Here is a 13,727-nt window from a genome sequence, read left to right as displayed (position 1 = left end):
TGGAGATGTTCCTAACCCAAAGGAAAATGAAAGCTGTCGTAGATGGGGAGGAATCAGAAGAAGCTTCAGCTGACTCCGGTGAACCACAAGGTACAGTACTAGGACCCCTTCTCTTCCTCTGCCACATTAACGACCTTCCAGATGCAGTACAATCATCTGTCAGACTTTTCGCAGATGACTGCCTCCTGTACAGGAACATAAATAGTCAACATGACCATACACTACTACAGCGAGACCTCCAAAACCTAGAAGTATGGGCCAAAAACTGGGGCATGCGCTTCAATGCAAAGAAGTGCTATATACTTAGCATCAAGAACAAAAACCAGAAGATGTACAGCCTAGACGGACATGTACTACAACAAGTCCAACACAACCCATACCTAGGCTTACAAATATCAGAAGACCTAAAATGGACCACGCATATCTCAAATGTAGCCAAGAAAGCCAATTCCACACTCGGCTTTCTAAGAAGAAATCTACGCTTCTGCCCAAAAGATTGCAAAAAGACCGCATATATATCATTAGTACGATCAACTATGGAATATGGTGCCATAATATGGGACCCATATACACAACATGATATAAATCAATTGGAAAGAATACAACGCAGAGCAGCTAGATTCATAACAGGCGACTATAGGTCTAGAGAAGAGGGGTCGGTCACCAAAATGCTAGCCGAGTTAGAACTAGACAACCTACAAACGAGAAGAACAAGTCAACGGCTGGTATTTCTGTGCAAAGTGGTTGAGGGGTTGGTCCCAGCTATTAATCCCGACGATTTTCTTGTTAAAAGTAAACCGAAGAGAAAAATAAAACCTAAAACATTTGACAATTTTGTAAGTGCCAATATAGTGACAAATTCAGTGAAGAACAATTCTAAGGCTCTAGAAACTATTCCTAGCAACACCAATCCATATAAGAACTCTTTCTTTGTCAAGAGCATACTACACTGGAACCAACTAGAAGACCGCATTGTATGCGCAGATACAGTTGAGAGCTTCAAGGCTGCTCTCCAACACCGCCAATAGGTGTCTCTCTCTCCCGTTGAGTAAAAGCCAGAATTGGTGTCTTCAACGTATACATACAGATACAGATACAGATACATATTCTATTTTCTCATTGAATTCTTTTATATTTACCCCTCTTAACTCACTGGTAAATCACTATAAGTCATTACATCCAAATGTAATAAGATGCTATTATAATAATCAAAGATTTTAATAATTCTTTGTTTGTTTTGTTATTTTACTGCTATCAATTATTAATTGATTAATGACTACACCTCACATAATTTAAACAAAAATTAACTGAGTATCTCAAATGCTGCAATTACTAAATCAAATATTCACAAATTCTCTATGAACGGTAAAACGTATCTAACTGACTTCTATAAAGCTATTAGCATTCCTTGATATACCATATGAGATCATATGAGAATAATGTCCCCATGATATTGTTTATACCGTACGTTTACATTTCTTGTATTCGCTTAAATATAAGGCGGAAAGAAAAATTCCAAACCTTGCATTGTCTCTAATTTCCCTATAATTTGTTTTCCTACCGATTATTACAGTTCTAATTCGTCTGTGCACATATAATCATGAAATGAAATGATTGATATCTACAATTATCATGCAGTAACGATACAAATCCAAAAAATATACAAAGAATTAATAGTAAAATAAAACCATCAATGCTAAAAGAAAAATTGAGAAAAAGCATTTCAAATAGTCTGAAAAGCTAGCACAGACCCATACAGATATTTAACAAAAGTGAGTTCAATCTCAAAATCACTTCTACTAAAATCGTTATATAAAAAAATATGCCAAAATTGTTATATTACCGATTTTTATAAAATAATACCATGAGTTTTTTTTTTTTTTTTTTTTTTAATTTGTCAAAATATTTTTTCAGGCTAATTTTTATCTTCTCATGTGTTCCTCTGGCAGCAAGATTATTTTTTTAAAGTTAGCAATGCATTCATTCTATCCAAAATAAATTGGAAAATTTTGCATTTGTTTTCACTTCATCACAGATCAGACAATAAGAACGATCCTTACGAAATTAATTGCCTTATAAATAAGAAATTTTGAAATATCTATTCTATTCATCTTATGATATTTATTTTATAAAAATCGGTCGAGGTGGTACTCGGCAATATTTTCTTTCAAAACAACGCACATTCGCTTTTGATAAGAAAATGTCAAAGTATATGGCGTCAAATTTGGACAAGGTTCACTTATGGCACAAAATGGCCTAAAATATCAACTTTATCATAAAACACCAAAAAAGTCTCAATTTGGTTCGTAAATGATTCTACTTGCTAAATAAATCAGTTCTTTTCATAAAAGTACATAATATTCTCCAAAGTAAGTCCATTGGGGACATTTTATCAAAATATGATGATTTTGTGCATTTTTCAGACCTAAAAGCTTTAGAAATACCTCGGCCGCCACCTACGATCCAAAATGTGTTGTAACCAAAAGATTCCAATTTTGATATAGATTTCATCAATATAAAAACGTTTTGGATCGTAGATGGCGACCAAGTTTATTTATGTCAAAAACAATTAAAATAGTATTAGCACAAGTATTTCTATGTGAAATTTGTAATTTTTTGGCCCGATCTAAAAAACATAAAAAAATCAGGGCCAATTTTAACCCTTCGTGAACCTTCTCCATTGTCAATTATGCATGTTACGTTTTGCGACAGGTATTGCGTAACGTCTTAAAAATCGGCCTAAAATCGGCCCTTTGCACAGAAAACGTTAAAGGAAGCAACTACTGTGGACTCTAAACAATATTGTATGTAATCAACTTAAAAACATTTAAAATGTAATACTGATCAATATTTTTTTTTGTTCACACATCATGGTCAATATAATGGAATTTGATGCGATTTTCATACTGGTCAGTGAGAGTATTTGGGAAATACATCATCTAATGTCTCCTCGCATGTACCTGTCTCAATGGTCACCAATATTGCTGTTTCTCTGCTTGAAAAATTTTCTAATCAAAATAAAAAGACTGTTCAAAGACTGAAATGGACCGAGATTGATGAACAACTGTACCAGGATACCATCTCAGAAAAACTAACTGACAAGGGAAGACAAAACAACCTCAGAGAACATTAAAACTCTGACAGCTATTCTGTTTAAAGCTTCACATCTGGCAGTCCCAACAAAAATGACCAAGTTAAAAGTTCCAAAATGGAAAGCCTCGCCGAAAGTCAGGAAATATCTCAAAACCTGCAAACAGCTCTATGCTAAATGGAAAGCTCTGGGCAAACCAGAAAATCATAGCAAGCAAGATCTCAAAATTAAAAAGAAAAAACTCCGTAGTCAACAAAGACAAGAACATGCAACTGACAGGAGAAAGATATATGAGCAAATTATGGACAATCCGTCATCTGAACTCTTCTTCAAACCCATTAATAGAAATAAATCAAAATCTAAAACAGAAACATCTGGCTTGGAAATCGACGGTAAATTTGACTTCTCTTCCCAAAATCAAAGCCGAGCTTTCGCAAACTACTACCAAGATCTCAGCCTTCCAAAAGAGAACTCATATGACAACGTATATCTGGATCTCTGCCAAATAAGACAGAAAATAGTTGAGGAAACTTTCAGTCTTTCGTCCCTCTTTTTCAGTCAGAATATGCAATCAATTGACCCATATACAGAAAAGGAAGTAAAACAAGCAATTGAGTACTTAAACACGGGAAAATTAGCGGACGAACACAGGATCTGTGTAGAACATCTAAAATATGCTCAACATACCGTGATACCAGTGCTGACAAAAAAATTCAATAAAATCTTGCAGGAAAGATTAGTCCCAGTTGACTTCAAATCAGGAATCTTGACGCCAGTCTTAAAGAAGGAAAAAATCAATCTCTGGTTAATAGTTACCGTAACATCACCGTGACTCCAGTACTTTCTACACTATACGAATTCAGCATTCTTGGCAAACTCTTTATCAACTCCGGTACTGACTTACAATCTGGATTTACTGCAGGTCTTTGGCCACTCTTCGCAAGTCTCATAATCTCAGAGTGTAAATGTGAAATAAGCAGTGCATTATCCTTATATCTTGCTTTTGTCGACGTTCGATCAGCTTTTGATGTCGTTCAACATACCATTCTTCTTGACAAGCTTCTCGACCGTGGAACACCCTGATATATGGTTACTAATCAAAGACTTCTACAACGGATTACCTCCAAAGTTAAATGGCAGGGAGAATTCAGCGACAGCTTTAACATCCAACAAGGAGTTAGACAAGGAGGTATTCAACCCACCTATAAAAAATATTTGTTGAAGATCTTCTCAAAGAACTGGGAGAAAACTCTTTAGGCTTTATATTAGGCACAATATACTGTGGTGCACCAACGCGTGTTTAGTTGTAGCACTACTGAGCTCAAATCCAGAAGAACTTCAGGTGATGCGTAACATTCTACAACGATACGCAAATCAACATCAGTATACTATTCATCCAACTAAATCCAAAATTATCCCTTATAAAGCATAAAAAATATCCCGAGCCTTAATCATGGAACATGTCAGGAAAGGTAATTTCTGCTTCTGAAGAAACTGTATATCTGGGTATAAAACGAACAGGTAGAAAGGAATGTGATATCAACATAGAGGAACGCATCAAATCTGCAAGAAAAACCAAGTATGCTCTAATGAACTCAGGTCTACATGGAACCAACGGCTTAAATCCCAAAATCTCCGTTACAATATACAAAAGCTATGTATTGCCTAGACTCGTATATGGCTTGGAAGTCCTCACTTTTGCCAAAGCTCAAATGGAACTATAGGAAAAGTTTCACAAAGAAACTTTTAGATCCATATAACAGAACGGCTATTCCTGTCATTTATTTACTATTAGGTGTCCTACCTGTAGAAGGAGAAATCCACAGAAAGAAGCGGACTCTCTTACATGCAATTCTGTCTTGCGACAACTCTAAATTAAAGGAAAATCTTAAAAGACAAATATCTGTCAGTTCCAAAAATCCTAAAAGCTTCTTTCATCAATCAATATTATTGCTACAACAATACAACCTGCCAAACATTCTTGACTCCAGTAGAAAACTGCCTTCAAAAGTTGCATGAAAAAAAAACTTGAGATCCACAATCAACAAATACTGGACCTCTGAACTACAAGAAACGGCAGATACAAAATCCTCATTGAGATTCCTTAACACAACCAGCTTATAGATATGTATTGTTCACCAAGTCTGGGAATTCGCATCACAGAGCTTATTAGTCGTACGGAAAAGCATTAGCAAAGCTCGTATGCTCATTGGTACAGGCCGACAAATACAAATTTAGACAATACAAGATAAATGCAACATGTCTGCTGTGTCATAGGGAGTACGAAGATTTAACGCACGTTTTAACATTTTGTCCAGCTTTAAGGGAAACTCGTATGAAGTATTTCCTTCCTCTCAAAGTCCTGGTCACAAATATCATAGGCTGCAAAGGATGGGAACATCTCTTTAACATCAACCAAAACATTGTAGCACTTTTGGTTGAATTTTCAGTTTTCTGCAATCTGCAAAACCTCAGCAAACCCCAGAAAATAAATATTGCGTCACTAACTAGAGACTTCTGTTACAAAATACATATCGGCCGCATACAGCTTCTAAAGAATTTAGAAATCAAGTGAAATTCAAATGGAATTATGTGAATTAAAGGAATGGATGTTATAGACGATGAACTTTAAGGTTTCTATGTACTTAATCTAAGTATCTATTTTACATATGTTTGATAAGATGGTTTTTAACCGGATTTTTGTGACAAAAATGTCGGTTATTGATTTGGGGATGTACGGCGGGCGGTCGGTCGGGCGGGCGGCAACCAAATGTTGTCCGTGTATTTACTCATGAACCGTTCATCCCAAGCTTTTAAAATTTTAATATGTTGTTACTGACAACAAAATGAAGGTCAAGTTTAAGAATGACGATTTTGACTTTTACCGTTCAGGAGTTATGGTTCTTGAAAGATTGAAAAATGGCGTTTCCAGTCGTGTCCGTGCATTTACTCATGAACTGTTCAACCAAAGCTTCCCAAATTTTAATATGTTGTTACTGATGACAAAATGGAGGTCAAGCTCAAAAATGACGATTTTGACTTTTACCGTTCAGGAGTTATGGTTCTTGAAAGATTGAAAAATGGCGTTTCCAGTCGTGTCCGTGCATTTACTCATGAACTGTTCAACCAAAGCTTCCCAAATTTTAATATGTTGTTACTGATGACAAAATGGAGGTCAAGTTCAAGAATGACGATTTTGACTTTTACCGTTCAGGAGTTATGGTTCTTGAAAGATTGAAAAATGGCGTTTCCAGTCGTGTCCGTACATTTACTCGTGAACTGTTCAACCAAAGCTTTTCAAATTTTAATATGTTGTTACTGATGACAAAATGGTTCAATAATGTCGATTTTGACTTTTACCGTTCAGGAGTTATGGTTCTTGAAAGATAAAAATATGGTGTTTCCATTCATGTTGTTGCATTTACTCATGAACCATTCGACCTAAGCTTTTTCAAATTTTAATATGTTGATACTGATGACAAAATGGAGGTCAAATTTGATATTGACGATTTTCACTTTCACTGTTCATCAGTTATGGTTCTTGTGATATTACCAGGACACAAATAAATGTTAATAAATCCGGTTTGCTGTCGTTGTGACAGCCTCTTGTTAGATTTTATGTCGACAAACATGTACATTTTCTAATCCTCTGATTATTTTTCCATCTCCAATTGATTGGTATTTTTTATCTCTTAACCATTCAACTATATGTACAGGGCACGTCTACTGGACCATTTTACGTTATTTTATTAGGTTTTTTCCACCTTTCCGTGTGGAAAGACCTATTGATTTTCTTCTGATTATTTTTTTTTTCTTCCGCCTATTTTTTTTCTTGTGGTGTAAAAATGTTTCAAAAGATGTTGTTTAGTTTTTTTGTATATGATATCATAGTCTATACGCTTTTGAAACTGACGCTTTTTAACCGAACACTTTTCTTTGTAAGAATTATCTCGCAAACAGATCTTGTTATCAGATCTCCTCCGCAACCGTAAAAGAAAGCGAAAATTTTTTTTTAAAATTGCTCGTTATATCCTCAGGATGTTAGGTTTTATTTTGACCGAAGCTTTAGGAAGACCCCATACTAGAGTTATTTCCCCTTTTGTATTGAAATTAATTTGTAACTGAAAAACCATAAGTGATAGAGGCCTAGGGTCTTTTGATTTGAGGTCCTTGGTCCAAAAAAATGAAAATGAGGTCAAAGGTCAAGCTCAAATTTTTGGTTTTGGCTTGTTTTCTCTTATTTTCAGAATTCATGCAAGATATCGACAAAATATTTTCAGACAATTGTTAGTTGCGACATTTTGTAACACGTAAATTTTACTTAAAAGGGTATGAAATTGAGCTCAAGGTCATAGGTAAATTTAACGTTCTAAATTTTGACCTTTGCTCTTTCCTCTTATGCATACATGATAAAGCCATGGGACTTTTTGCAAAAGGTTGAAAGCAATGTGACCTTGAAAAAGCCAACCGGAAGTGACCTTTTGTAAACCGGAAGTATCCATTTGTTGTACTAATTTAATGTAAAAGTATATAGAACCATCTATTTTTTGAAATACGTGTCAAGTAAACTATCAAAACATACCGGAAGTAACATCTTTTAAACCGGAAGTAAAAAATGATCTCCCTTATTGTGTATTAATGTTCATTAATTAAAGTTTATGTAAGTGTTTATTTCCGTGCAGCTGCCATTTGTATCTTTATCTCTTATTCTTGACTTATTTATGATGTCTGCAAATTGTTTAACCGCAGTGTTTTGAAATTCTACTTTGTCATGTTATCTAATAAATCAGACGCGTCAAACTGGAGGTCACTCCTTCCCAACATCGTCTACAGCTATTAGATATTTTCTTATAGTAGGAGTTGAAACTTTGTATAGGATAGATATACATGTTTATTTTTGTAACAAGTTTATTTGTATTTATTGAATATTTTAACTACACGTTACAAGTACCATCATTTAGAAATGTACTTAGTTACACGAACACTTTGTTGATCTTTCACGCTAATTTCAAAAGTTTTTTTTCTATATACAACATTTTAACTGAAACCTATGCAGATGTAAACGAACTGCACAACAATACTTATTACGTCTATATTACAATTTTTGTTCGCTGTTAGATCGCGGAATATATTGTGGATATGACATTTGACGTTTACATTCTCAAATATTCACAGCTGAACATGCCTCTAAAGTACCTTTATTGATACTTAGTAAAGTAAAATGAATAGTGTGTGTGTGTTTTTATTCACATCTTAGTGCAATAACTATCGTTTACAATGTTTTCATTTAACGAATACACAATGTGTACTAGTATATGTAACATACAAGAACCGCTCGTCATTAAACAAGTTATATGGCTAGTAAGGGATCGATCTTCGGTCATAGTCGATTTATTGGTCGACTCATCGACTATTGCTGCAGAATAGGTGGATACAGTCGTGAAGATATGGATGGAGGCATACAGATGTTTTGAACAGTTCATTAAACTGGTATAAGTTTATTTTTCCAAGACAGGTCAGTTTATTGTTCATTTTTTAATTTCTGAAGGCAATCTAAATGTGGTTCATATTACTTGGCTATTTGAATAGTTACTAGATAAATACTCATATTCATTGCTTGATAATCGAAACATACAATTCAATTATTGATTATAATAATCAGCTTAAAAAGTTTCAGTGCACTTGATGAGTATAACATATTTGGATTATCATATTCAACAAAAAATATGAATGTATTTTCTCTCGTTATATTATCGTTAGTATGCACCTTAAAATGATTTACTTTGAATTTACTATATCATAATAAATTTATTATTTTGCTACCCTTTATTGTTGCGGACGTACACATACAGGTATCTACTATTTGAGTAAGAGGCAACACTCATCATAATTATTAATTACATTCTTAATACTTCATCTCAATATATATCATACATACACATTGACATGGCATAGAAGTGGCATACATTATCTGGATTTTGTATACGATGTAGATAACGAACTATGAAACAGAGAGTTGCATCAGGTTGTATACTATAGTTTTGTTCCCTGTTTCATAAAGCCCTTTACCATATATTAGAAGTTTATCATGTAGTCATACACTATTTGTATTAAGTTCTTATCATATATTCAATGGCTTGGAATAACACTTCACAGCATATGTTCGGATCTTGGCTACAGTTAACTCATTTTCGCGTATGCATTTTAATTATGTACAGCTTATGTTATATATATTTCCTTTATGATTAATGGTTCATATACGCATGCCCATTCACAATTATTTTTTATACTTTCTCCCCGATGTCACACACAACATTATTCACCTCATTTATCACAACTATAAAGAAAGGTATAATAGACATGTAAGTATGTAATGAGGAGTGATTAAGACAAACAAAGCTACAGCATCATCTTTTCTCAACACATGCATTGACCGTATCCATTTAATTTTGTCTTGGACAATTAAATACTAAAGAAGGAGGAAAGTTTGAGGAGTACAGATCTACGACGATAAAATACGGCGAACAAATGTTGATATTTCTAGCTTATGAAAATCACTGTGTTTTCTGCAATTACAACAATGAGTATATAGAAAAGAAGTTGTGTGGATGGAAATTGATAGTATCGTCCCAGTCATGCAATATATATAGATATTTATATTTATGTAGCTTGATTAACTATGATTATGTTTTGTAGTTTATTAAAATATGCTATTTATACATTGTTTTGAACAGTATTTTATTTATTTTCATATTTCGACTACGGGGAAAAAACGTTTGGTGCTGATCTGCGATACTAATGACGAGTTTATTTGAAACAAAGAACTAACACCAATTGAACATGTTTAGTCTAGACACCGAGTTCATATAAACGGAACAAGATCGCTTGAAATCTTTCCTGATAATACGTTCATACATCAAAGTTTATTTACACAACACGACCATATTGAAAGGTTGTTTCTTCAAGAAATTGGTATCATAAACAGTTGTTCATTGTTTTCTATAACCTCTATCAACACAGTATGACATGCATTATTTCCTAGTGAGATCTGCTTATTCATCTAGAAAAATAGTATGACATGTTTTAACCAACTCAAGTGTGCTACGATAAGTGAATTAATTTTACAGAGTTTTTTGATCTGCACTTATATTACAATGAACTAAAGTTATAATGAAACGTTTTCGGATACCTGCTTTATTCCGAATATACAGACAAAACTAATTGACTGTCAAAGTAATAGTTTCACATTGTTTTATCTGACTGCCATTTTGTTTTTATCAAAGAGTAATTATTCATCAACGTATTATAAATCATATTTGTCTATAAGATCAGTTGTATACATTGGTTACAGCAGCATTTAGCTTTACATAAAGCACCATTAATATTTAATTCAAAGATAGTTTTAATGGTTTTTAAATCGCATATTCAAATTTGGGTGCGTCGGACATCTGACGGAACACCCGTTAAATAATAATTGGAAGATAATTTTTTTTTATGTTTATTATCAAACTCTAATTATTTTTAGAACGAATGTTTTTTGCGGTACACATAACTATTTTAGCACAATCACTATCTCGGAATAATTTTTGGGATACTCTATGCGTTACAAGGGCAGCATGTATGTGTAACACATTTCGTTTGGGCAATGTAATAATGGATTTTACCCATTCTTTACTTGTCACAAAATTATTACCTGAGTTCTCAGGTAGCCCTCTCGTCGGGTGAACGAATCATTTGTTTGTTCATTTGACAGTTCTTTTGGATACATGTTTTAGTGTGCAAATGGTTTTTTCACTCGAGGTTATCCGTCTCAAGTTGCAAAGTGAGCCCATACCCTCTAAGCATGGGCTGGGCCAGCGCTCAACATGCAGGTATAAAATTTAAGAGTAGGTATTAATATATTTGAGTTACCTATGTTTGACATGGGATGGGCCAGCGCTCAACATGTCACGCGTACAGAGGTATAATATTTCGAAGTAACAAGTGTTCTTCGAATTATGCTTCAAGCTCTTGTCAATACTCTCTTTTAAAAGCTCTCTTTGCTATTAAGTTCACATTGTTTGAGGTTTCATTCAAAACTCTACGAGTTATGTTTCTGATAGATGTATAATCAAGCGGCTCGTAACTTTCTCCTTATGGTCTAAGTTATTTGAAGTCACATTTATACATCTACACTCTATCGTCTATTGCAGTTGTAGCGATAGATGCTCGAATAATCTGAATTTAATTTCTTGATTGATATATGTATTTTATTTATTTTTTAAATACATATCAATCATAAGCATGTTGCCCGTAACGCCAATTTTTATAATATTTTATATTTGTATTTATTGTGTTTTTATTTTGTTATATATATATATTAAATATTTTTCATTTTTGATTTATTTTGATTTTCCATTGGATAATAATAAATTATTATTATTATTATTATTATTATTATTATTATTTTTGATTTTCCATTGGATAATTATAAATTATTATTATTATTATTATTATTATTATTATTATTATTATTATTAATTATTATTATTATTATTATTATTATTATTATTATTATTATTATTATTATTATTATTAATTATTATTATTTTCTTAATTGAATTTACTTCATCAGTCGTTCTGAGTCTGTTTACATAACAGGTTTGATTAATACCACGGAGATGCTTCCAACATACATTTAATCTTAAACCAGCTGGGGGAAGGTCATTGTTCGTTCATATCTTGGATTGAAAGAAACACGGCACATAAATTATATTATTTTGTATAGAAACCATATATTTTTGGAATCAACGTTCAATAAGCTGTCATTTGACGCTAAAATTGACATTTAAAACCGAATTTTAATATTTCCATATAAAAGATATCCTTACTGGTGGAAAGACCATCAATGGTTCTCTGAACAATTGGTTTTTAATTTTATTTGTTATTTTTACCTTCGTCTTTTTTTATCTTACCCATATTTTAATTAACTTTTAAAACTTAAAATAAATCTACGATTTACCCACTTTTGTAAATACTCCCTATAACCCAGTAAGAGGTATTTCTAAGATAGGAAGCTTATACATTAGAAAGAAAGAAAGAAAGAAAGTATAAGGCTACAAAACGGCTACAGATTTAATACATCATTTACTAAAGAGGAAAATGCCTGTACCAAGTCAGGAATGTGACAGTTGTTATCCATTCGTTTGGTATGTTAGACATTTAGATTTTTGTCATTTTATTAGGGACTTTTCGTTTTGAATTTTACACGAAGTTCAGTATTGTTGAAAAATTTACTTTTTGCCCTTGTAAATTTTATTTAAGTAGACGTGGACTGATATCACTGGCTCCAAAACCGTACAAATATAGTTTCAAGTATGGACGTGGCCGTTCTTCTTAATGTTACCCCATACTACAACTCAATCCACCTCATCATGCTCCATGTGTTCAGGTTCATCATTACATACGGACAAATATGGCTGTATTTACATGCCAAAAACTACTCTGAGTACAGACTTACCTGTGATGTTGGAAAAGTTTTAATGCCTGCCAACCACTAGATATATAAAGTTAAATGCATTTTGTGTTTCAAAAAGATAAAATCTCTTTTGGATTTTGATGAGCATTTTTTTTTTCCTTCATGCAAAATGTATGAAAATGAAGGTTCATGTGGACCCTCTGGCTAAAATGGCCGTATTTTCACATCAAAATTTACTCTGAGTGCATCTGTAAAATTTTTAAGGCATATCATGCCTTAGATAAATAAATTTCAAATATGTTTTATGTTTTAGAAAAATAAAAACTTACCAGGATTATGCAGTGAAAATTTTGTTCATGCCTCCAGAAGGTGCAAAAATAAACTAAGTTCGGAAACAGGTTTGAGAACCTTCCCACAGGTAATAATTGAAGTGAGGTGTATATATAGGTCAGTTAAAGAGTTTATCTGAGTCAGCGAGTCAGTATCAAAGTAATTCATGTGTTTGTTTATTTTTACACCTTCTGCAGAAAGGGAAAAACATGCCCATCAAAAACCAAGAAAGAAGATTTCATCTTTCTTAAACACAAAATACATTTAACTTCATATATCTAGTGGATGCAAGGCCTTAAAACTTTCCAAACAACACAGGTAAGTCTGTACACAGAGTAGTTTTTGGGGTGAAAATAACGCCATATTTGTCTATTTGTTATGAATGATCTACAAAAACAGGATATTAAATAATTACCTCACTTTTATTTTAACAGGGCCGTAACTATATGTAGGAAATTTCAAAACCGAACGCTTGTCTCCATGTCAAATTGTGTTCACGGCCTTGCAAGGAGAAAGTTCTGTTTTCCCTCAGACTTATAGCCCTGATTTTTCGGGATCAATGTTTCTTATTTATTTGTCTTTTGTTCATTGATTGCCCTTCTGTATTCTGTTAGTCTTGTATTCCTTTTGTAATCTAGTAATTTTGTTGTGAACTTGATCATGAGTTTGAAAAAAACACAGCAGCCACAGACTTAACTATATATATATATATATATATATGTGAATTCCATTTTTGCTTTATCATGCACATTGGTCTTTTGATGTTGTCCCTAGAAACTTCAGTCTTGCACTGAATTTATACATTTTGCTTTGAGACCAAAATAAATATTGCCAAAAAATTATTAAAAC

The sequence above is a fragment of the Mytilus galloprovincialis genome, chromosome 5, assembly GCF_965363235.1.
Source record: "Mytilus galloprovincialis chromosome 5, xbMytGall1.hap1.1, whole genome shotgun sequence".
Lineage (NCBI taxonomy): Eukaryota > Metazoa > Mollusca > Bivalvia > Mytilida > Mytilidae > Mytilus > Mytilus galloprovincialis.
The sequence above is the reverse complement of the archived record's forward strand: the minus strand, read 5'-3'. Positions refer to the sequence as shown.